Here is a 26,571-nt window from a genome sequence, read left to right as displayed (position 1 = left end):
AAAGAGGAAAGTAAATCTAAAGGACTCAAACATACAAAAATGTATATAAACATTTTCAGTTTACTTTATACTTACCGTGTCTGTCTGTTCATTGATCTCTCTCTCATTTGGCTCCACACGAACCTAGCAAAACCTGGCCTAAGATTTCCCTCAACATCTACCGCCCTGTATGCATGTCTGTCCGTAGCGTGTGGTGCTCTGAGGGAAAGGGTGGTTACATACAGTTAAAGAATTTATCGCTAACTGCAGGGTATGCTCCATACACAATGTACGTGCTGGAGTGAAATGTGCCCCAGGTGTCTTCCCGCCACGGGGACCTGGTGAGGAAGTGGTTATCGATTACACAGACATGGGGGACAGAGTGGAAGGTAAACGGTATCTTTTGGTTTTCGTGGATGTGTTTTCAGGTTGGCGTGGCCCACGGGGAAGGAAGATTTGATTTCGGTGATTAAGTGTTTGATTAACCAATAAATTCCGCGTCACGGTTTTCCACGAATTATTCGCTCAGACAACGGTACACATTTTAAGAATAAAGATTTGCAAAAGGTTGAGAGTGCACTGGGATTGTGCTTCCGTTTCGGTACCGTATAACATCCTCAATCACAGGAAAAAGTTAAACGCATGAATCTTAACCGCATGACCTCATTTACACCATTTGAACTTCTAAAGGTAGTTCATTTCCTGATCAGTTCAACCCAGAGCACCCTGAACAAATAAAAATCTCGATCACAGAACATAATTAACCAAACTGAATTATATTTTTTCAAGTTTTTCCAAACAGAAAACCATCTCTCGTTCATATCCAGATGCAGAAATCACTCTATTGGAGGATTGGGTGCTCCTAAGGGATATGGTAAGATTGGAACTGCAGGACCAAAAGGGGGAATCCAACACAGGGGAACAACAGCAGGTTGACATTTCCCAACAGAACACAAAAGTTACACTCAAAGAACTAAAGGGGGATTATTCAACAGTCCAGAACATGAAGCATTAGCTCACTGCATTAGCAAAGATTGTGCATTTGGAAAAGGAATAGCATTGAAATTCAGAAAGAGATATGGAGTAGACAAAGTAGTTTGACAACGGAAACAGTGGGACAGTGCGCGGTAACAGGAAGGGCAAACGGAAAAAATTTTCAAAAGAGAAAGCCAAAGATTTGCCAAAATACGACACATTGAGACAGGCAATAAAAGAAAAAAAAAAAAACACTGTGAAGAACAATGGGTAAAAAAGTTGGCTATACCCAGGATTGGGTGTGGTCTGGATAGATTAGAGTGGGAAAAAGTAAGGGATTTAATCAAAGAAGAGTTCCAAAACACTGAAATAACCATTACTGTGTATGTAAGGGAATAATAAGTGGAAAAAAAGGGGAGATTGTGAAGTATTTTACTATTTTTCAAATATTTTACATTTTTATTTTGAGATTTTTCAAATATATTTTCAGATTTTAAAGATTTTACATTTGAATATTTTACAACTTCCAAGTATTTTACAGTTTACTATTTTTGGTGATTTTTAAAGGTGTTACATTTTACATTTTACCATTTTCATGAGTTTCAAGTATTTCACATGTTCACATTTGAGAATTTCAAAGATTTTACATTTTTCTACATATTGTGATTTTCAAGGGTTTTCCAGTTTACAATATTTTATGATTTTCAAAGGACTTACATTTTAATATATCCTTTTGTGAGCATCTTTGAAAATATTTGATAACATTTTACATTTTCATTTATTCTTTCAGGAGTATTTTTGGAGACATACCATTGTTTTACATTTTTTATAGATTCTTTTACAAATGCATTTTGAAGACATTTTACAATTATCTTGAATTAACATATATTCTTTTGGTATAGATTTATTTGTAGGCTTAACAGTTTACTTTTAACGTGTGTGTTTTGAAATTATTTTACATCTGGTTTGACTATATTTTACAGCCTTCATCTATATTTTTACAAATATTTTATAATTCTTTTATTTCTGGGATATTTTACATTTTTATTACGTGACAGTTTTTAGAGGAATAGTTACTATATTTTGGTTATATTTGACAGTATGTTGTCACGGTCTTGTCAGACATCTGTGCTAGATGTAGGTCTGAGTGCATCTGACAGGACCGTGGCAGTATCATGTTCTGTGTGGGCGCATGTGGAATCACATGGTGTGTGTGGCTTCCACATGTTCCCGGTGTCTTGTTGCTGTCGTGATCTTGCCAGACCTTAGTATAGTTCAGGTCTATGTTAGAGGGCAAGATCCCGACAGCATTGTGTCTACATGGGAACACGTGTGTTTCACATTATGTCTGTGTAACACGTGTTCCCAGTGTTTTGTGGCTGTCATAGTCTTGCCTGACCCTGGTTATTATCCAGGTGGTATGTTAGAGGGCAAGACTATGGCAGCATGGTGTTTATGTGGGTATACGTGTTGTTTCACATCATGTATGTGTAACACGTGTTCCCAGTCTCTTGTCACTTTTACCCTACTCCCTTACGTACTCGTGTCTTAAGTGATTAATTATGTTCACCTGTTCCCCATTGATGTGTTGTCTATATAATGCCCTCGTGTTCTCTGTGTGGTGTGCGTGCGCTGTTTTGGAAAAACTCTGTTCATGTGCTTCGTGTCGATATCTGTTCCTGTTTTCCAGTGTTTAGTTTGTGTTCATCACAGTGTTTGGTTTACTTTCTGTTTTACCCCCACGTGGGTGTTTTTGTTCTTCCTTGTAAATAAATACATAGTTATTTTTGTACATCTTTGCGTTTGGGTTCGTCTTCTTTAGTTTTCTTTATTCGGTGTCATACACACCGTGACATATGTGGAGGAAATTCTTTTGCTATATTTTACAATACGTTTATAATACATGTTCACCAAATTTAAATTTTTCACACCTCTTTTACGATATTATATATTCTAAGGTTTGTGCCTATCTTCTTAGAATATTTTCAAGCCGAGATAAGATTTACACAAATTAATATATTTGTGGTAGTGCCTGTTGAAATAAATAAATGAACAAAGAAATAAAGTGACAAAAATTCAGGGATTAAGAATCCATGTAATAGCTGGATGACAAAATGGTTTGGGCAATACAGCGCACTGATAACCTCATTGATGTGAAAGTCGACTCACCTCTGATCTACTGGTCGTCCATCACTGTGATGCCCAGCTGATGCCTGACCAACGACCACCGGCAGAACCCGCTTAAACTCCGCTTAATCCCCGCTTAATCTCCTTATCCGTTTATATGTGTTTATATACATATATATCTCCCAAGGGTTTTTCCCTCCTAGGACTTTTTATTTTTTATTTCCTCGGCTAAACAACCCGGGGTTTTTGTTTTTTTTCTACTAGGGGGTTTTTTACCCCGGGGAGGTAGCCTGCTTGGGCTTAATTTAGCTTCTTATACTAGACGTTACATTAGTAAAAAGCTCGTTAATAATTTCGAGTAATATCCTCAGCAAATTTGACAGCTTATGCTATTGTGTATTATGTTGTGCTATCTGTCATTTTTCTGTGCTTTTACTGCTTCTATTAATGTAAAGCTGCTTTGAAACAATTGAGTATTGTGAAAAGCGCTATATAAATAAAATTGAATTGAATTGAATTGAATAATGTCTATTGCGGTGGCGGCAGCAATAATAGTAAACTGTGGATGTTGTTGTATGCCATGTATCAGATCTTTGTGTAACAGGTATATCGTGAAGACGGTGGAGGGAAAGGATCCTCCACCGTATCAGATGCCACTGCTAGGAGGAGGATGAACCAGTGGTTGATCTCCTGTAAAGGAGATCAAAAGGGGGAATGAAGGAAAATGAGAACATTTCCCACATCAGTATATCCTTTCATTATTAATAATTGCATTGCTTCTAATATTATAAAGCAGTTATGAGTATTAATATTTAGCAGTTTATCACATAGTATTGAAATCAGTTATGTTTATGATCGGTCTTATTTGTTGTGCATGATCAAAGCTTATATATGAATCCATTGCATTTGACTCTAAAAGGTCATGTCTGCAGATTTTGAAGGCTTGCAGTTGTGTGTGGTATGTATGTATGTGTGTTTTTTAACTTTTACTTTGCAGAGCCACCTGGGGAAACGAGAAACAGGATGTCGGGGCGACAGGGTGAACTAAATGTCATAGTTGTATATAGCAGCATGAACTTCTTAGACAGAAGTAAAACTTTCCATCGAACGGGTCTGGTGAACTTTTAAGAAAGAAGTAAAACTTTCCATCGAACAGGCCCCCACCCAACTACACATATATATTTTTGGGTCAGAGGGAGAGGCAGATGAGATCAACCGCTCCTCGGGGGACCTGTTTCTGCATTGGTGTTGTGTAAGGACAGGGACAGTTTTGACCCAGAGCTCTGTAATACTTCATTTGAGATACTTATTAAAAATAATTTGATTTGAGTTACGTGTCTATTCTCCTCATTCAAAGAACATGCAGGACATTTAAAGTCCAACATTGGTAAGCGATCTAATGTTAAGAAGGCCGAATTTTAACATTCGAGGTTCATCTGTTAAAGTATTGTTTTCTAATTTTATATTAATCAGATTTGTCTTAACGTATGGTCGGATTGCGATTTTGGAACTTTCGTGTGTCTTGCGAATAGGATGCCATACAGACCCGTTTGCCACTGAACCTGCATTAACGACGACAGTGGGGCTCCTGGCCTTAGTCAAACGGATTGGCACGTATGGTCGGGTTGGGATTTTGGCGTTTTCGTGTGTCTTGTGAATAGTATGCCATACAAACCCGTTAGCCACTGAACCTGCATTAACGACGACAGTGGGGCCTCCAGCCTTAGTCAAACGGGTTGGCACGTATGGTTGGGTTGTGATTTTGGCATTTTTGTGTGTCTTGTGAATAGTATGCCATACAAACCTGTTTGCCACTGAACCTGCATTAACGACGAGAGTGGGGCCTCCAGCATTAGTCAAACGGGTTGGCACGTACGGTTGGGTTGTGATTTTGGTGCTTTCTTTGTCTTGCGAATAGTATGCCATACAGACCCGTTTGCCACTGAACCTGCATTAACGACGACAGTGGGGCTTCCGGCCTTAGTCAAACGGGTTGGCACGTATGGTCGGGTTGCGATTTTGGTGCTTTCATGTGTCTTGTGATTAGTATGCCATACAGACCCGTTTGCCACTGAACCTGCATTAACGACGATAGTGGGGCCTCCAGCCTTAGTCAAACGGGTTGACACGTATGGTCAGGTTGCGATGTTGGCGTTTTCTCGTGATCTTGTAAATAGTATGCAATAGACCCGTTTGCCACTGAACCTGCATTAATGACGACAGTGGGGTTACAGGCCTTAGTCAAATGGGTCGACAGGTTTCATTTTCTCTTAAAGATCGGAAGTTGACCCTTAGTTACCATATATACCGGCGCAGTGGGCCCCCAATTTGCAAAATCCTCAACTGTGGATAATATAATTATGCCGCAATAGTTAGTCTGTCTGAAACTAAGCTGATTAAACCACATCACTGTGTGACACTTGCATTACATGTTAACGGCCCCTACGCTAATATGATTTTGTTTTTCTCTCCCTGTCTCTGTCACGGTTGGTATCAACCGGATTGTGGAAATAAAAAGACGAACCCAAACGCAAAGATGTATAAAAATGTAACAATGAATTTATTTACAAATAATAAAAGAAACACCCACGAGGGGGTAAAACAAGTAATAACAAAAACACTGTGATAAAACACAAACCAAAAACTGTGATGGAACACAAACAGGAACTGGTACAAAGCACTGGAGAAACATGGAACACTAAACTTCAACACAGAATCTACAACAACGCACGCACACCACACAGAGAACACAAGGGCATTATATAGACAGCACATCAATGGGGAACAGGTGAACATAATTAATCACTTAAGACATGATTACATAAGGGAGTAGGGTAAAAGTGACAAGACACTGGGAACACGTGTTACACATACATGATGTGAAAACACACGTATTCCCACATAAAACAATGCTGCCCTGGTCCTGCCCTCTGGATAATAACCAAGGTCAAGCAAGACCATGACAGCCACAAAACACTGGGACCACGTGTCACACAGATATGATGTGACCACACGTGTTCCCACGTACACACACTGCTGCCCTGACCTTGCCCACAGAACATAGACCTGATCTACACTAAGGTCTGGCAAGATCACGACAGCAACAAGACACCGGGGACATGTGGCAGCCACACACAGAATGTGATCCCACATGTCCCCACACAGAACATGATACTGCCACGGTCCTGTCAGATGCACTCAGACCTACATCTAGCACGGATGTCTGACAGGACCATGACAGTCTCGTCCTCGACCCCGAGGACAATGGGACAAACAGACCCAGTTCTGGTAGATGTGAAAGTCGGCACACCTCTGATCTACTGGTCGTCCTTCAACGTGATGCCCAGCTGATGCCTGACCAACGATTACCAGCAGGACCGCTTAATCTCTGCTTAATCTCCGCTTAATCTCCTTATCCATTTATATGTTTGTTTATACATATATATCTCCCAAGGGTTTTTCCCTCCTAGGACTTTTTTTTTTATTTCCTCGGCTAAACAACCCGGGGTTTTTGTTTTTTTTTCTCCTAGGGTTTTTTTTTCGGCAAGCTTTAATTTGTGGCTCACATGGCATTGTAATATAATACAGTGATATGATCATGCAGGCATGCGTTTTTTCTGTTTTCTCTGCTCCAGACGCTAACTTTGTTAGAAAACCATACCTATTAGGTCAAGATGCACGTCGAGAACCGTGTTCAATCGCATGCAGCGCTTGCACAGAGCGATCGTCATATGACATCAAAGTACCGTGAGATCACACTGCTTGTTATGCTTTCAAATTGCTCTCGCGGCACAGATGTCACTCGCCAACCGTTCTGTGCAGCGCCGCATGAAATTACGAGAAAGGTGGCCCCCTGGTGGTTTGGGGGGCACTGCATAAGCATATTATAAGAATGCTTAGCATTAATATCCTGTTTTTGTCATTAAGGGAAATCATATTGTCTCAGACTGGTAAATGATAAAGAATGATTTGCCCTTGTAATTATTGCTTTGCAACAGATTGACGGATTGATATGCACAGTGTTGGGAAAGTTCACTTTCTACATGAACTAGTTCAGTTCACAGTTCACAAATTTTAAAATGAACTAGTTCAGTTCATAGTTCATATTTCCAAATTTTGAACTAGTTCACAGTTCCAAAAATGAACTAATTTATAGTTATTTTTCCCCATATTATTATTTTTTTAAATATTGCCATTATAGCCCATATAGAACCACAGACAGGAATTATTTTATCAGTTTTAACACTGAAGCTAAATGCATCAGATTTCATCTTCATATCCAACTTTAAACCCTTATCCAACCAGGGTTTACGAGCATTGACTGTCTTTTAATTTTGTATTTGCTTGCACATACCTTGAAAGGCTAGCCGGGTGCTTCAAGGGGGTTTTCCGGGCGAGAAACGCTGCGAGGCGTTGCGTGTATGACAACTCGCAGGTATTGCACACCGCACGTGCACGTTAAATAGCGTGAGCTTATTCAAAGTCTATTTCAAGATCCAGAATATGCGTAAGCAGCCTTTGTTAATCGTTAACGACTTAGGACAAATATGATGTTATTTAATGTTAAACTATGCGAGTGGCGCGGCAGGGATTTGGATAGCAGCGTCCAGTCAGTGACAGTGTTGTTTTGATGACGTATGCAGCCTGGTGCAGTGTTGCCAGATTGGGTGTTTTTTCAGCTACACATTAAGGCCTGTTTACAGTGTGTTTTAGACGGGTTTTCGCCTGGAAGACTCTATAGAAATCTGGCACCCTACTGAATGACGTTAAAGTGAGAGAACGTGCCGTTCACAAGCCCCAGAATGAACGAGTTCACCTTCATAATGTCGAGTCATAGCCGCAGCAAATTTGACTGCTTATGCTATTGTGTATTATGTTGTGCTATCTGTCGTTTTTCTGTGCTTTAACTGCTTCTATTAATGTAAAGCTGCTTTGAAACAATTAAGTATTGTGAAAAGCGCTATATAAATAAAATTGAATTGAATTGTGATGAATATTCATTTGTGAGCAAATAAGTGAACATCTGAGAGTTGTAATACGTTCCCTGGAGCACATTAATGAATTCCCATGTTGTTTTTGAGCGGTGAACCCCTTATCTGTAAAGTTATTGAAAAGAATGTATTTGCATAGGGATTTCCCATAGAGAAATGTGATGTGATGAATATTCAGTTGTGAGCAAATAAGTGAACATCTGAGAATTGTAATATGTTCCCTGGAGCACATCGATGAATTTCCATGTTGTTTTTGAGCGGTGAACCCCTTATCTGTAAAGTTATTGAAAAGAAAGTATTTGCATAGGGATTTCCCATAGAAACATGTGGTGTGATGAATATTCATTTGTGAGCAAATAAGTGAACATCTGAGAGTTGTAATATGTTCCCTGGAGCACATGAATGAATTCCCATCCTTGTATTGAGCAGTGAACCCCTTATCTGTAAAGTTATTGAAAAGAATGTATTTGCATAGGGATTTCCCATAGAGAAATGTTCTGTGATGAATATTCAGTTGTGAGCAAATAAGTGAACATCTGAGAGTTGTAATATGTTCCCTGGAGCACATTGATGAATTCCCATCCTTGTATTGAGCGGTGAACCCCTTATCTGTAAAGTTATTGAAAAGAATGTATTTGCATAGGGATTTCCCATAGAGAAATGTTTTGTGATGAATATTCAGTTGTGAGCAAATAAGTGAACATCTGAGAGTTGTAATATGTGCTCTGGAGTACATTGATGAATTCCCATGTTGTTTTGAGCAGTGAGCCCCTTGTCTCCCCCAAAACTATTGAAAATAATGTAGTTGTAAAGAGAAATCCCATAGAGAAATGTGTTGTTATACATTGTACTAAAAATAATTTTACATAGAAGAGATATAGTATGTTCTTTAGAGTTTATTAAAATTGCCAAATTTTTTTGGTGCAGTGCATCCCACGTTTGAAAAGCTATTGAACCGTATCATGTGTCATTAAATAAATGCATATTGCATTTCTAATCAAACTTTTACTACAAACAATTCTCAACTACACATCTTAAACATGTTGAAAACTAGTTTGGGTATTCACTTTAAATAAACATACAGGTTGATGCCATACGTTTTGCTTGTCTTCAATTTTAAGTGTGAACAACATGATGTTCAGTACCATGGACAGGGGCTGTTTTGCAAAATGTCAAAAATCAATACATGCACAAAAATTATGAAACTGTGACAATTTTTTTTTTTTAGAAATACAAGTAATAAAACAAATACACCCGAAAATCCTAAACAGTAAATTTTCTGTTCATTTATTGAGAACACCGTTACATGCTTTAATAATATAACTGCTCTTTACCACACACAACCGCAAATTCAGAACTTAATAAAACATCAAAATGTGGCATGTAGTATTTTCTCGAGGGTCCAGTGAAAATTTCAGTGTAATCAGGCTACTTCTTTCAGACCTATTGAACAGAAACATATAATTAAGAAAACCAACACAGTGCCTCTTTATTTTGAGACAAACAGAAACATATAAAAAGTTGTAAAATGCAAGAGATTATCTTTGTTCTTGAGGTTACACTTGACTTTCCGTCTGGACTGCTTACAAATAACTACTCTTCTACATTTTTATATCTTCCATTCTTTAGGCATTTGACATATCATTGTAATGTAAATGTTCTTGCTAAAAATGTCATTAAACATCATTAGCAGACATAGCAAATCAAGCTGATAGTTTCTGATAGGTCTATATAGGTAATTAAAACGGCTTCAATCATTAAGTGGTAGCACTTAATGAAGAAAAATATCACTTTGTAGACAGTCCCTAGGCTTCTCTCAGCACCCAGTTGGATATTCAATAGTCATTCGCAACAATGTAGGACATTACAACGATACTAGAATATTTTAAGCGATTGTGAAAAATGTAGGTTATAGGCAAAACACTTGGTAATTAGAAATTGCTAAGATTAAACTTTCTGGCATGTCTACTAAGAAAGTTATTGACCCCGGAAGTCCGAATGTCTGAATATCAAACCAACTTTACCGTAGTGAAATACTGACACATTTTACTTCTTATTTCCTTAGACTGAACAATTATTTATCTTCCAATTCCAAAGTATGCGACATGATGATCTAATTGTGGTGTATGAGTGTTATTCCTCGTTTGTTTGCACGCATTGCTTGCTGCGTTTAAATACGTTTAAAGTGTGTTTTCCCTACTTCCGGTCAAAGCCGCCATATTGTGAAATAATGCTTTATGCAATATTGTGACTGAACGTTACAGTGAACTTAGTCGGTAGCAAGCAACAAAATAACCTACATTAATCAAAAGTATTACACAAATCGCAACAATTCACTTACATACATATGCAGGCGATCTCTCTCGGTACTAGCAGGCGGCGCTCATCACTGCATCAAATATTGGAGTTGATGATGGGGAATCGCCCACTCAATTTGAGCCAATCAGACAAAGAGGTGGAAAAACACCTATTTCAGTTTGAAAACGCCCCCAATTGGGAAACACATCTTTTTGTTCTGCAGAGACCTCGAACCATACATCATAGCTGTCTCAGGAGAATATATGGAGTCAACCCAGCAAACACAGAACGTTACCCTAAAGTTAGTTTTTGGTTATCTTTTGGTTATTTTTTTGGGAACAAAATAATAACGTTCTGGGAACGTTCTTTTTAGGTTTTATTTTTTGGAACTATAAAATAACGTTCCCATAACGTAGCAGGGTGGTCAGAGGCGGTCCTGGCTAGATTTACGCCCTGGGCGAACCATCCCTTGGCCGCCCCCAGAAAAAAAAGAATTACCTCCAAACCCCGCCACCAACATTTATTATTTTATTATATATAATCTTAAATACAAAAAGGTTACAAGAACAGAGAAAAACATGTAATACAGTATAAACATCCGCTCACACACACACATGCACGCACAGACACACACACACACACACACACACACACACACACACACACACACACACATGCATGCACACACATGCGCGCACACAGACACACACCTGAGAAATCCTACAAGGATCATGTGGCTAAGGAGGTAGATGGCTCCAGGACCATCCCTGAAGAGGCCTGTGTGGCTGCAGAGGTAGATGGCTCCTCAACAGACTCCACAACCATGTCTGTTGCTGCTGTGGAAGTATCTGACTCCTCATTTTGGCCAGTGGGTGCTCTAAGCTCCAAAATATTTCAGAAGTGCCCCTGAATTTACAATTAGGATACAATATGTAAGTTAGATACACTTCACACATGCATCAGTTACCCAATTAAAATGACCATAACACACATTTTATTAGCATTTGTAAACATATAAACTAAGCATAACACACTACAAATAATTTAAAAAGCTATATCACTGTAGCTTACAAAATGCCATATCAATGTATATTAGAAGTTATTTAAGTTAAACATATAGCGTAAAGCAATAAAAATTACACAGTCAGGAGGTCTGTGTGAATTTGCACTTTTTGTGTTGCACACACAAACTAGACTGTGTTGCCTACACTCTTAAAACGAATGTGTACACATAATGTGTTAAATAGTTTAACACAAAGCAATGTGTTAAAATTAACACAGCCTGGATGTGTTAATTTTAACACATTGCTTTGTGTTAAACTATTTAACACATTATGTGTTGTTTTTAACACATTATGTGTCATTTCGTGCTGATTTAGAGTTCATATAAATAAAAGGGACAACACAAGATGTGTTAAAACAACACAAAGTGTGTTGTTCTAAAAATAACACAGAGATGTGTTAAATTAAGGACAACACACTAGGTGTGTTGTCCTTAACTAGACACAAGATGTGTTAATTTAACACATTCGTTTTTAGAGTGTATAGGGTGAATTTAGTTGCATGACATGATGCCTCAATTCTAATAGTTGCTAGTTCAGCAAAACTAAAACACAATACAGTCGTATTCTGTGGCTAATAGCAACATTATATTAGCAAGAGTGCGAGGCTAATATAAAAAGCCTATTTCCTACTGTCACTCACGTCGTCACTCATATAAATTGGCATACCTTTATCTTTTGCCCGTTTCTCCTCATCTTCTTTTCTTCTTTTTCTGAACTGGGCAACTGATGGTGAAAGCAAAATTAAACCCATTATTCCTTAACATTCATATTATGTTTTCGAGGTTAAAGGCGGAGTCCATGATGTTTGAAAGCCAATGTTGATATTTGAAATCACCTAAACAAACACGCCCCTACCCCAATAGAATCTGGACCTTCTGTTGATAGACCTGCCCCACACATACGCAACCCGGCATTTGGTTTGATTTGATTGGCTATAAGTGTGTTTTGGTAGTCGGCCCGTCTCCTTTTCCAAAGCGTTTTTCAAACATCGTGGACTACGCCTTTAATTTGACATGTTTTGATTTTTAAGCTGTCGGATAAACCAGTTAACCTGTGATCCCTACTGAAAAATCCAGCTAAGACCAGCATAAGCTGTTTAAGTTGGTCCTCCCAGCCTGGCAAAGCTGGTTAAGCTGGTGGGTCAGCTGGTCATCCAGCCTGACCAGCTAAGTCCAGCTAGACCAGCTTAAAAAGTGACCAAAACACAGCTAGACCAGCATAAAAAGTGTCCAAAACACAGCTAGACCAGCTTCCTACACCAGCAATACCAAGCTGGGAGACCAGCTAAAACCAGCTCACCACCTTATGCTGGTCTTAGCTGGATTTTTCAGTAGGGGTTTTATTCTTGAAATTTTGTGACTTTTTCTCATTCATGGCCATGAACATGCATGCAAAGTTTGGACATGCTGATATGTTTTGAAGTGTACCAAAATAATTTTGTAACGATTTTGAGGTTCGCGGGTCAATTTGACCCACATTTTGTTTTGTTCCAAAGCAACTGTATAGACCTAAATTAAATATATATTTTTAGTGTTTGTTGCTATTGGTGTTTTACTATCCTGAAATGGGGGTGTGGTAGGGTAAGTTCCCTCCCAAGTAATTATTAGTAGCCTATCAGCATTTAATGCTGGCCTATTTAAAGACTGCGTTTATGCCACCCAGGGGCGTCGGAGTGGGGGTAAAACCAGTACTGATTACCAGGGCCCCAAAGGAAGAGAGGGCCCTTGAAAAGTCTAGAACATATTATGGGGATGGGGCATGGGGGCCCATCAGGACTGCCTATGCATAGGGCCTGAGATCTTGTGCAACGCCCCTGATGCCACCTGCACTCTTAAAATGAATGTGTTAAATTAACACATCTTGTGTCTAGTTAAGGACAACACATCTAGAGTGTTGTCCTTAATTTAACACATCTCTGTGTTATTTTTGGAACAACACACTTTGTGTTGTTTTAACACATCTTGTGTTGTCCATTTTATTTTTTATGAACTTAAATGACACTTAATGTGTTAAAAACAACACATAATGTGTTAAATAGTTTAACACAAAGCAATGTGTTAAAATTAACACATCCAGGGTGTGTTAATTTTAACACATTGCTTTGTGTTAAACTATTTAACACATTATGTGTTAATTTTAAAACATTATGGGCCCTATTTTAACGATCTAAGCGCATTGTCTAAAGCGCACAACGCAACGTCTAAATGGGCGTGTCCGAATCTACTTTTGCTAATTTAACGACGGGAAAAATGGTTTTTGCGCCGAACGCATGGTCGAAAAGGGTAGGTCCTGTTGTAATGGGAGTATGTTGGGCGTAACGTGCAGTAAACCAATGAGAGACTCAGCTCTCATCCCCTTTAAAAGCAAGTTGCGCTGGCGCTATGTCTAATCCCTATTTAGATGACGGACTTTGTAAACTGAAAAACTAAGCGGAGGTAGAAGATCCCCAGTTTAAGATTAATGTTAAATAATTGTGTTGTTTTTCCCTTATATTGAAATTGTTATTTTTTTATTAAAACCTTTAAAACCCGTTTTCTTTTAGTCATGGAAGTAAAAAGCAGGCTTGTAATTGCTTTAAATGTATGGTTATCCAATATCATCAAAACATAATTTACAAGTATCTAAGATAAGGTTTGTACTCTAAAAATACTTTATTTGTAACAAACAGGAGATAAAGAATTTACAAACGGCTCTCCCCACGTTTCAGCACTTTGGACAGCGTTTTTTTAGCAAAGAGTTTTTTTAAGCATTACTTAAAAATGTTTCTCATCTCACCATATCCACAGGTACAGAGTCATCATATACAATAAATCCGTGAGGTAGCATTAAAAAAAAAACATTTAAAAACACGCATGTTCAAAGCAAAGCATTTATTTACTTACCAGGCTGCAGGTGAAGCAGCTCTTTGCGCCTTCTAACGTCTCATAATAAGTCCTCAATTATGTCCAAGAGACTCAATAATAATCTTTTACATTCAATCCTTTAATCTTTCATATTTAAAAGCATTTTTGTGCTGCTGCGCATTCATGTACTTTGTGATAAGCAAACCCGCGTTGTCCTCCCGTTTATAGGCGCATTTTACTAATGCGCTCTTTAAATAACATAAAAGACATTGCGCCATTGACTTTAGACTTTAGACCAGGTTTTTGTTGGTCAATGGCGTAGTCTATTTTAGTTGCCTCAAAATAGCAACGCGCCAACAATGCGCCTGAACACACCTCGTTTTTCAGACCAGAACGCCCATGGGCGCAAAGGGGGCGCAAATGCATTTGCTATTTAAACAACGCGGCGCTAAACGTGAAAATTAGGGTGGAAACTAGCGAAAGACACTTGCGTCGCGCATTGCGCTGCATTGCGCCGGGTGTAAGATAGAGCCCTATGTGTCATTTCGTGCTGATTTAGAGTTCATATAAATAAAAGGGACAACACAAGATGTGTTAAAACAACACAAAGTGTGTTGTTCTAAAAATAACACAGAGATGTGTTAAATTAAGGACAACACACTAGATGTGTTGTCCTTAACTAGACACAAGATGTGTTAATTTAACACATTCATTTTAAGAGTGTGGATATGCGTCACTGGTTACTCCGCCCTTTTGTGTGTGCGAGTGTTTTCCCATCAAAGGTACGTTTAGCTAAAGAGGCTAATATTCCAGTGCTTTTTTTTGGCATCTTCGTAAATCATTTATTTTATTATAGCTGGAATAACACGTTGTTGAGGCATTGCGGTGGGTCCAGGCTGTCATTAATCCTCAGGTATGTCAAACTGAATTTGCCACTCTTTAGGCCGTTACGTTAAATAGTGTTTTTGTTTTAGCTGCGAGGTTTCATTCAGGCGCTGTGAGGTTTCATTCAGGTGTGTAAGCTGTGGTGGCATATACTACGGTACAATGTGTGGTTCTGTGAACATTATCTGGTACGTATAGTCCCCTGTTTTATTTGATGAATATTAAATCAGTTTATTTAACTGAGTTTCTTTCATTAACAGTCAGTGATTGCGTTGTGTGTGTGGGTCTCACAGGAACCACCGGACGAATGATTTGTTGAATGAGCGCTCTTAAGACAATACTGCGGTGGCCTTAAGACGCACTGCTGTCTTGCTGCTTTTCTGCTTCGCTCCTCTGCTTGATAGCTCTGCTTTGCTGTGCTGTTTGGCTGCATTGCTCTGCTGCGAATAATAATAATAACAATTCCTTACATTTATATAGCGCTTTTCTCAGTACTCAAAGCGCTTTACATATGAACGGGGGAATCTCCTCAACCACCACCAATTTGCAGCAATCACCTGGATGATGCGACAGCAGCCATATTGCACCAGAACACCCACCACACACCAGCTTATTAGTGGAGAGGAGATAGAGTGATATAGCCAATTAGTATGAGGGATGATTAGTAGGCCAATGGGCAAATTTGGCCAAGATGCCAGGGCACACCCCTACTCTTTTTGAAAGGACATCCTGGGATTTTTAATGACCACAGAGAGTCAGGACCTCGGTTTAACATCTCATACAAAGGACTATGCTTTTTTTTGACAGTATAGTGTCCCCATCACTATACTGGGGTGTTAAGACCCACACAGACCACAGGGTGAGCACACCCTGCTGGTCTCACTAACACCACTACCAGCAGCAACCTGGTTTTCCCAGGTGGTCTCCTATCCAAGTACTGACCAGGCTCAGCCCTGCTTAGCTTCAGTGGGCAAGCTGTCTTGGGCTACAGGGTGATATGGCTGCTTTAATCCATCCCTTGTCGCATGTGTGACGTGTGCACGAGCCCCTAGTTACCGCCATTGACTGCGTGTAAGTTCAATTCAATTCAATTTTATTTATATAGCGCTTTTCACAATTTGGTAATTGTATCAATGCAGCTTTACATAATAGATGCAGTGAAATGCACAGAAAATCGACAGATAGCACAATATAATACACGATAGCACAAGCAGCTAAATTTGCTGCGGCTAAAAATCAACATTATAAGCGAACGTATTACTAATGTAACGTATAGAAGTTAAGCCCAAGAAGGCTGCCTCCCCGGGTTGAAAAACCCCCTAGGAGAAAAAAACCCTGGATTTTTAGCCGGGGAAGTAAAAAAAAAATCCTAGGAGGGAAAAACCCTTGGGAGATAGATATATACAGTCTTGTTCAAAATAATAGCAGTACAATGTGACTAACCAGAATAATCAAGGTTTTTAGTATATTTTTTTATTGCTACGTGGCAAACAAGTTACCAGTAGGTTCAGTAGATTCTCAGAAAACAAACAAGACCCAGCATTCATGATATGCACGCTCTTAAGGCTGTGCAATTGGGCAATTAGTTGAAAGGGGTGTGTTCAAAAAATAGCAGTGTCTACCTTTGACTGTACAAACTCAAAACTATTTTGTACAAAAAAAAAAATTTCTGGGATTTAGCAATCCTGTGAATCACTAAACTAATATTTAGTTGTATGACCACAGTTTTTTAAAACTGCTTGACATCTGTGTGGCATGGAGTCAACCAACTTGTGGCACCTCTCAGCTGTTATTCCACTCCATGATTCTTTAACAACATTCCACAATTCATTCACATTTCTTGGTTTTGCTTCAGAAACAGCATTTTTGATATCACCCCACAGTTCTCAATTGGATTAAGGTCTGGAGATTGGGCTGGCCACTCCATAACATTAATTTTGTTGGTTTGGAACCAAGACTTTGCCCGTTTACTAGTGTGTTTTGGGTCATTGTCTTGTTGAAACAACCATTTCAAGGGCATGTCCTCTTCAGCATAGGGCAACATGACCTCTTCAAGTATTTTAACATATGCAAACTGATCCATGATCCCTGGTATGCTATAAATAGGCCCAACACCATAGTAGGAGAAACATGCCCATAGCATGATGCTTGCACCTCCATGCTTCACTGTCTTCACTGTGTACTGTGGCTTGAATTCAGAGTTTGGGGGTCGTCTCACAAACTGCCTGTGGCCCTTGGACCCAAAAAGAACAATTTTACTCTCATCAGTCCACAAAATGTTCCTCCATTTCTCTTTAGGCTAGTTGATGTGCAGTCCGCTCCCACCCGTGACAATGTTTTAAACATAGGTATGTTAAAAAAACATGTTGAATTACAATTTAAAATGTTAAATGTTGCAACAGGTTTTGTGCAACATTTGTTAAAACAAACATGTTAAAAATTGTGATTAAATGCATTTTTTAAAATCATACTTTTTAATTTTAAGTGTTTGTAATGTGTGACAAAGACTGATACTAAAATGGTCCTGTTCATACCTAATTCCTTCCTAATTTTCATAATGTGATATTTAAGGAATTGCATTGAATCCAATGCGGGTCAATTTGACCCGCTCCATCAAAATCGTTACAAAAATCGCACAATACAAGGGTTAAGTGTGCACGTCTGTTACCCCGCGCTCTTCACGAGCACTCACTTTCTCTTGTGCTCAGCAAAAACTGTGAATTCGCATAATTTAAAAAATAACTTTTCTTTTTACCTCAGAGACTTACATTATATAAGTGTTTCTTTTTTCTCTTACTTGATTTAGTAACTTAAAAATGTGAGAATTTTTTTATATTTGAGTGATTTCCGATTAATTTGAGGAGAATATGATGTTAGAAACTTTTTATTGGATTAAAACGGATAGCTGCCTAACTGTGGTAAGATCGTTTTACCTAAAGTGAATGAAAGATTTATTTGTCATTTCGTTTTTACTTCAGAGTAGAGGTTGTTGGACTTTAAGGCGTCCAATGCATGTTCATAATTTGAGAAAGACACAAATATCTAAATTGAATATTTATTGATCAGATATGAAAAAGTTACAGCATGCTGGGCCGTCTCAAGCCATAACAGCAGGATTCAACGGACTACCCGCTCAGGACAAATACATGAGTATTTATCGTCGTTCTTTCTTCACAATGCCTCCTCCCCCAATGGGCTGTTCTCGTTCATCTGACTCCATCTCCACATACTGAAGAAGATTTTTTAATTCAGAACTATATCTTTGGTGAACATGGTACTCAGATTCAAATGTGTTTTGCAAGTATGTATGTCTCAAGCTTGTAAGCTGAAGACTAGCAGTTGTAAAGACTGCAATGTATGCAGGGTTTAAAATATGGTAACTGAGAGCAGAGCTAAAAATGCATAGGCTGACATTTGGAAGGAATGAAGTTACCACACCTGTCAAACATAAAAACATGCTAAAAACAACTACATGGGAGGGGTTTCAACTTTAAGAGAACTGTATATTAGGTTGCATTCTGAAAAAAGACTCTTTAGTTGCTTGGCCACCAACTCGGCCTTATTGTTGTATGCAATAAAGTCATCTTTTGGCAATGGAACCCTCTGCTGAAAATTATTTTTCATAATCACTACAAAAATCCACAACATTTGGCGACGAGGATGGGATTGGAAAGGAGCATGGAGGTGGATGACCACTGTGGGCTGAGTTTGGATGAGCGGCATACACAGGACCAGGTGAGCAGTTTTTGCTTATTTACTGGTGTCCTGTTGTGTTGCTCATCTGGGTTGGCTCATGGTGGAAAGACTTTCACAATGCTCTTCCAACATAAGAACTAAGATTAATACAAGTTAAAAAGGGTTCCACTTCCAAGGATTGCATGGTGTGATTTGTTTGAAATGATAAAGAGAAAAAAATTCCTGAGCTCAGGTGGATAATCTGTGGTTTTGCTGAGAGGGCCTTTGATTGGACAGCATTAACCTGGAACAGATAATAGTTTAATAGCTAAGTGGGCTTCGAAGATAGCATTAAACAGAAAAAAAACTAATCTGTGTTTATTTGTAAAAGGGCCTTGATGGATACAAATGAACTGTAACAGATTATAAAAATGCTTATTGCAAGAGGGCTTTGATAGGTGTAATAAGCGGATACACTGTAAATGCATAATTGTGTAAAAATGAAAGTGATTTGGTTTTGGAAGCTAATACATGTTTCACTTTGTTAGTTTAAGTAACTAAGTAGATGTTGATTTGACATCACTACAATATATCATTTACAGTGTATGGGAAAAAAAAATAGACTAAAATTAAATAATCTGTGTTTATTATGTAAAAGGGCCTTGATGGATACAAATGAACTGTAACAGATTATAAAAATGCTTATTGCAAGAGGGCTTTGATAGATGTAATAAGCGGATACACTGTAAATAAATAATTTGTATAAAGAAAAAGTAACTTGGTTTTGGAAGCAAATCCATGTTTCAATTTGTTAGGTTAAGTATTTAAGCATATGTTGATTTGACATCAATACTGCATTTTATTTACAGTGTATGAAAAAAAAATAAGATAAAAGTAAATAATCTGTGTTTATTCTGTAAGAGGGCCTTGATGGATACAGGTAGACTGGAACAGACTATTAAAAATGCTTATGGAATAAGCTGACACACTGTAAATGAATGATAGCATTAAGAAAAAGTTATGTGATGGTGCAAGCCAATCCATGTTTTTGTCTCAATAGGTGAAGTAGTGATATATGTTGATTTGACATCAATTCTGCATTTTATTTACAGTGTATGAAAAAAAAAGATACAATTAAATAATCTGTGTTTATTCTGTAAGAGGGCCTTGACGGATACAGGTAGACTGGAACAGACTATTAAAAATGCTTATGGAAAATAAAATGAAATTAAATAATCTGTGTTTACTCTGTAAGAGGGCCTTGACGGATACAGGTAGACTGGAACAGACTATTAAAAATGCTTATGGAATAAGCGGATACACTGTAAAATAATGATAGCAAAAGGAAAAGTACTTTGGTTTGTCAAGCCATTAATGTGTTACTTTGTTAGGTTAGGGTAACAAAAAATGTATATGTTGATTTAACATAAATGCTGCATATTTTACAGTGTATGGATAAAAAATTAATAAACAGAGCATGAAACAAAAGTGTTATAAAGTGGATAGGGGTCTGCAAGGGCAGAATTAATTTTTATGAAAACAGCTCTTTATATATATATTAATATAATAAAGGTCTGAACGGATAAAATATTATTCTGTAGATACCGCCCTAATGCATGATAAAAAGTTTGTGTGAGTAAAAGTGGAAAGGATCCTCAACAGTGAAAAACAAGTGGTGTCATGTTTAAAGTGTGAATGACTGGGTGTATGTTATAAATAGAGTGAGTACAGGCCTGACTGAGTGCTGTGGATGAAAGAGCTAGCAGTAAAGTGAAATACCGGTTAAGATAAGTAAAATAATAATAATAATAATATATTATTTATATAATAGTACTAAGTAATAGGAGATTATAGGTAAAATTATAGGTAAATGGTATATATATAGGTTGAAAGGAGGTTTTTGCATCTATATTTTATATCTTAATCCAATGAAAAAATGTTTGTGTTTAATACTATTGAAAAGGGAAAAAATAGTATTACTGGACAAATAGAACAAATTGAATTGAAAGAGAAACATTAATTAAGGAACTGCTTGAAAAATATTTGCAGTGTAGAAAAAGTAATATTGGAGAGCAAATGGTAAGTTTGATGTTTACTTAGCTTGAAAGTTAAATGGTATAAAAGTGTTTTTATTTGTTAATTTTCTAATTTTAAAAAGTTAAAAAAATGGCTAAATATGATAGAAAAGATTGAATGGAGAAGTAACAGGTGTAGTGAAAAGTCATAGTTGTTATTCTTGTGGAAAATCTATTAGGCAGAGATCTAATAAAGAATGTGTCTAAGAAATTGTCATGAAGGGAACATTTGATGTTGCAATGTGTAAAGAAATGGATATTGTAAATAAACCTATATTAAAGCAAAAGAAAGAAAAGAAGGATGGATTTGAAGAAAAAAGCATTGGCATTATTAATGAATAAAGGAGATATATATGATAGAATGTTAAAGGAAGTTGATAATGGAACAAAAGAAAGTGTGTTAAATGTTACTCTATATTTATCATGCATACTGTAGAAGGTTGATTTCTAGTACTCAAGGGCACTATGGAAATTATAGGTAAAATGTAAATGAAATGATCAGTAGTTATAGAATAGGAAACTTAAACAGGTTTGGGAGTGAATCTTACAAATGAGGAAATATCCTAAATGAAAGAAATTTAATTATTATCAGAAAAAGTATAAGTGTGAAGAGTGTAGAGTAAAAAGCCAAGAGGCATTGTTTACACAAAGAGGTGAAAAAGAAGATGAGGTAGGAAGATATAAATAAAATAAGAAATAAAAATAAGAAAAACATTAAAAAATTAATGAAGCAAAATAAGGAGAGAGTAGAGATGGAGAGTAAAGAGGAGTTGTCATCTGATGGAGAAATGTGGATATGGGGAAAAAAAAGGATGGCTTAGGCCATTGGCCTTACAATTTCTTAATTTAATAAAGATATTAAGGACTTTGGGAGGCTGATCACTTACCCTCAGGCATTCATGGGACTGGGAAAAGGACTAAGTTGTGGCAATGGAGAAATGAAAGAAATCCTCCAAACCTTTGACCGGTGGACTAACGTTACATGAGGAGGGACTATTTTTGAACATATCATAGCAGTGTGGCAGCCACTGCTTGGACTCTAAAAGCACAAAGAGAAAACTGGGAGACAGAGAATCCAGTTTTGTTCAGAGACAATAAAAAAGAGACTGAGGGACATCCAGAAGGAGACCCTAGAATGACCACACTGTTTTGAAACGCAAAGTGAATAACAGTGATGACTCTTGTGTTCAGCTACTTTCAGCAATTCCTCCAAAAAGCCAGAATCCTGTACCCATCATAAATGACTTTGCAGCATCACCATCCCAGAAAGAAAACAACTTGAACTGGGAGAGACAAAGAAAACATGCTGAGGACTACAAAAGCCTGGCCACGCTAAGAGAGACTTTCGCTATATCCATGGACCCGCTCTGTGAGTGAAGGGGGGAGGGTGACTGCAGCCTTTCAAAGTCCAGTTTAAGGTCCAGAAGAGTTGTTAATAATATGATTCTCTGGACAAGTAGTGGTAATTCAATGTATGTCTATACACAATAAACAAAACCATGACCATATCTATTCTCATATCAAAATCACACTCCTGTTTACTGTTTACTTGTTAAACAAAATATGCATAATTTGGCTTAAGCCATTGGAATTTGTGTTTTCCAGAAGGGTATAGGGAATATAGATATAAAGTAAGTAAGACATGATATTAAAGTGATATTAACTGAATCAAAGCAAATGTATAATAAGTAGTGATGCACAACAAACAATGAATAAATTGGAAAATGTATTGAAGCACACATTTCTAATGCAAAGTTATCAAAGTGGGAATTTCATTGTATTATAATATGATCATGAGAAAGATATTCAACTTAAAAAGTGGCAAAATAAATTATATGACAAGAAATTGATATAACATCAAAGGAAGGTAAACAAGAATTAGTAAAGAGTATGGTTGAAAATCAGTTAATAGAATAATGACTTAATGTAACTGACTTATTTCCACAGGTCTCTTGTATACTGGAAAAGATTGTGAAGAAAAGGATTTATGGGATATGATGGAAAAAAACTATATAAAGCCAGTGGATCTCCATAATGTTTAAGAATCACATTAGAATTATATGTTATAGTCAATCATTTGTCAGGAAATAGTTTTCATAAAAACAATAAATGCGGATGATAACAACATGCAAGATTAAGAAGATGTATTAATTGTTAAAAGATGTAGAGAACAAAGTAATAATTTGAAGTATCCAATTAATGACATTGTAAGACTAAACAGTTGATATCCAGATCCACATTGCTAACAAATGTTTTCCCAGATGACAAATACTGTAATTGATATTTGCTTTATATATTTGAGTTTTCAAACAGAAGAAATATTTGTTTGTTTTTTTGGGAAACTAAACAATATCCAATTCGGTATGGGAACAAAAGGCTTTCAAAAGAATGAGGGTATACATAATCAATGTACTGAATAAGTGGGGTTTAATTTCTGCATTGAACATTATCAAAGTAAATGGCAATCATAAAATATTAAACTTATATAAAAATGAATTATATTTTATCACAGGGAACAACACAGCAGATTGGGAGGCTAAAGAAGCCTCAGAAAGCCACACAGAAGTTTTGCTTAGTGTTAATATAAAAGCCTTAATTATAAGATAGAAGAGAAGAAGAACAAGCAGGACTTTATGAACATTTTGTGGTACCCAAAGGGGGACAAATAAAGACATTCAAGACATCTAATGTATTGGGGATAAATCATTCTATAATACAGTAAAATGTTACCTTTCCAGATGGGTGGTTTTAATTTCAAATTAAAAACAGAGATATAAAATAACAAATTAAAATTAAAGATTAAAAAAAGAAAAAATTTGTATTATTCTCTATATTTGAGAAATTGTCTCATTTAAGTGCAATACTGGTTACATTTCTGTTCAACGGGTAAAGCTAGTGCCAAAAAATAAAGATAAAAATGATAGAAGAAGTAATCCCTAAATTTGAAACACTATTAGGAATCATTTTAGATAATGGATCAGCATTCATTAAAAACTATAAAGCAAATACTGCAACAGTAATGAATAAAGGAAAAACTAAAATTAACATAGTGTTTACCATCTTTAATCATAAAGAGTAAACCATCCCTTCAAGGTTAAACTCAGCAAAAAATGTGAAAGCATGAAACTGAACTGACTGGATGCTTTGTCTCTTGCAATAACAAGTGAAAGACTGCAAACTAACACTGCATGGAATGCTTATTGGTCGACCAATGCAAATACCAATCCCAATATCAATGTCTGCGCTATACTATATGTGATAACAAAAATTCATCCCCAAAAAAGGACAGCCTCTGGAACGACTGCAGATGGAGCTTTTGGAACAATTACAAATAAAGATGAGATCTTATGTGATGAAACTAACTGTATGCATAAGCTATTTGTGTGCAGGAAAAAAGAAAAGGAGCCTGATGAGGAGATGGAAATAAAATGCCATATTATGCCATGGGATCTAGTGTATCTGAGGGTCTTCAGGAGAGAGTGACATAAAACAAGGACCAGGGAGAGCAGCTCTACCAGCAGGCCAGGGGGAAGGAGCACATCTGATGTCATCTGAGCCATTGCACAGAGTTCCTAAAATACCAGTCGGAGAAGAGGACAACAAAAACACGATACAGAAGAGGAGAGCTGAGGAGCAGAGGAGAACGTAAACACAATAATGAAGAGGAGAGCTGAGGAAAAGAAAATAATAAAAGACATGATACAGAAGACAACAACAGAAAAATTGAAAGCAATTCAAGCCTACAAAGAGATAAAAGAACGAAGTAATGACCACTCAGGGCATATCAAGCAACAACAATAAAGTTAAGAAAAATGTGTAAATGAGAAGAGACTTTCAGGAGCAACAACCAATGAGTGCAAAGCAGTGGAGTTCACAAGCAATACACAGAGACAAAGTTGCTGGTAATGTGTAAAGGACACACAAGGAAAACTTTAAGAAATTAGCCATGGAAATTGAAAAATAAAGCTAATAACCAGTTTGACAATTATCAGCAACATATGGTAAATTCACACAACTGTAGTCAATAATCAAACTTTTCTTCAATAAACTTTTCACCTATCAGCAAGGATCAGTCACACTTCAGCGAGGACACCAGTGAGAATTTATTCTACAATAATCTCAGGAGGAACCAAATCTAGATTGAATACTAAAAAAAAACAAAACAACAAGTAGACAAGGACATCAAAAGAAGAAAAGGACGTCAACGGAAGGAAAAAAATATATTTTGGACATTTTATGGGAAACAACAAAAAATATAATGAATAGTACAAATGGGTAATTTTCAAAGCTAAGAGAAATTGGTATGAACAATTGCTTATTATGCTCTGAATTACGAAAGGTAATAATAATCAAAAGTCAACATGATATTATAGGGGTGTTCAATTTAACAAATTGACAAATTCTGGTTTAAATATCCATTTTATAGGGCATATTTTGGTAAATAGTCTCAATTTTGGAAAGTTAATAAAAGCATTAAAATAGGAAAAAGGCAGAATAGGAAAAAGATTATGAATGCTACAGTAAACCTGATGGAACTAAAGATGAGGGATATTTAAAGGGAATATTCTATAACATAGAACTTATATTGAAGTATATTGAACAAAATACAGAGAAAACAAATGATAAAACTAAAATAGTTTATCCCTAAATTGGTTTGGTATTACCATATGTTACAATTTAAGCAAGAGATGAGATAACATCATGGTTAGAATAAATATTGCTTTAATCTAGAATTACTAAATTATATCTACTATAATCAACAAAGGTTTATTAAATTTAACTAATGATGTTTAAACAATTTTAGAAAAACAATGAGATACTACAAAGGGGTATAGTTTTATTGTATGGAGATTAATGTTATGCTCATAGATATTCATTGAAGCTATCAATAAGCTTAAGAGTTTAGGATAGAAACTGCAACAAATACAGGAAGAAAGAATCTTAATGTGGAATTGGTGTGATTTAAAATTAGGAAAATGGGTGATTGGTTTGTCAAATTATCAAAGATATATTTTGGTATGTCAAATGATTCATAGGTTAAATGATGCAAATGATTAAAGGTATAGGTTAAAGGATGAATATTATCAAAGGTATAAGGTAAATGATGCAAATTATCAGAGGTTAAGGATTTGCAAGTTTAATTGGATGAATTGTTATTTTACTGTGTACTTCCGATATTGAAACAAATGTTAATGTTGAAATATCAAGATGAAAAGTTACTTCATATAAGAAATTACAAAGTGCATCAAAAATGGGTTTTGCAAAAGTTTGAAAATGGTAAGACTACATCAGAAAAGATAATAAGAATTGAAAAGGTATTTGACTAATTTACACTCTTATGATGAATATTTTTATGAGTTCTGAGTTTACAGCAACAATGACATAATGAAGTATATTCCATGATCATAAAGGTTTGTTAATTTAGGGAGCAGATTCTTTTACTTCTCCAAGAGAAGATGTTTGTTCCACACTCTACCAAAGTAAGCTTGTAAGCTGAAGACTAGCAGTTGTAAAGACTGCAATATATGCAGGGTTTAAAATATGGTAACTGAGAGCAGAGCTAAAAATGCATAGGCTGACATTTGGAAGGAATGAAGTTACCACACCTGTCAAACATAAAAACATGCTAAAAACAACTACATGGGAGGGGTTTCAACTT

The 26,571-nt window shown here is 36.7% G+C and overlaps 1 long non-coding RNA gene across 1 annotated transcript; it reads right to left on the bottom strand.

The window, feature by feature from the left end:
- Window positions 1-8,863: 8,863 nt before the first annotated feature.
- On the bottom strand, window positions 8,864-12,678 carry LOC129431506 (uncharacterized). Its single transcript, XR_008639853.2, has 3 exons — window positions 12,101-12,678; window positions 11,081-11,276; window positions 8,864-9,515 (listed from the first exon to the last, which is right to left on the bottom strand). It is a non-coding gene; the product is annotated as an uncharacterized lncRNA (long non-coding RNA).
- Between the last annotated feature and the right edge of the window lie 13,893 nt (window positions 12,679-26,571).

This window comes from Misgurnus anguillicaudatus, chromosome 13 (genome assembly GCF_027580225.2).
Source record: "Misgurnus anguillicaudatus chromosome 13, ASM2758022v2, whole genome shotgun sequence".
Lineage (NCBI taxonomy): Eukaryota > Metazoa > Chordata > Actinopteri > Cypriniformes > Cobitidae > Misgurnus > Misgurnus anguillicaudatus.
This window is presented reverse-complemented; position numbering and strand designations above follow the sequence as displayed.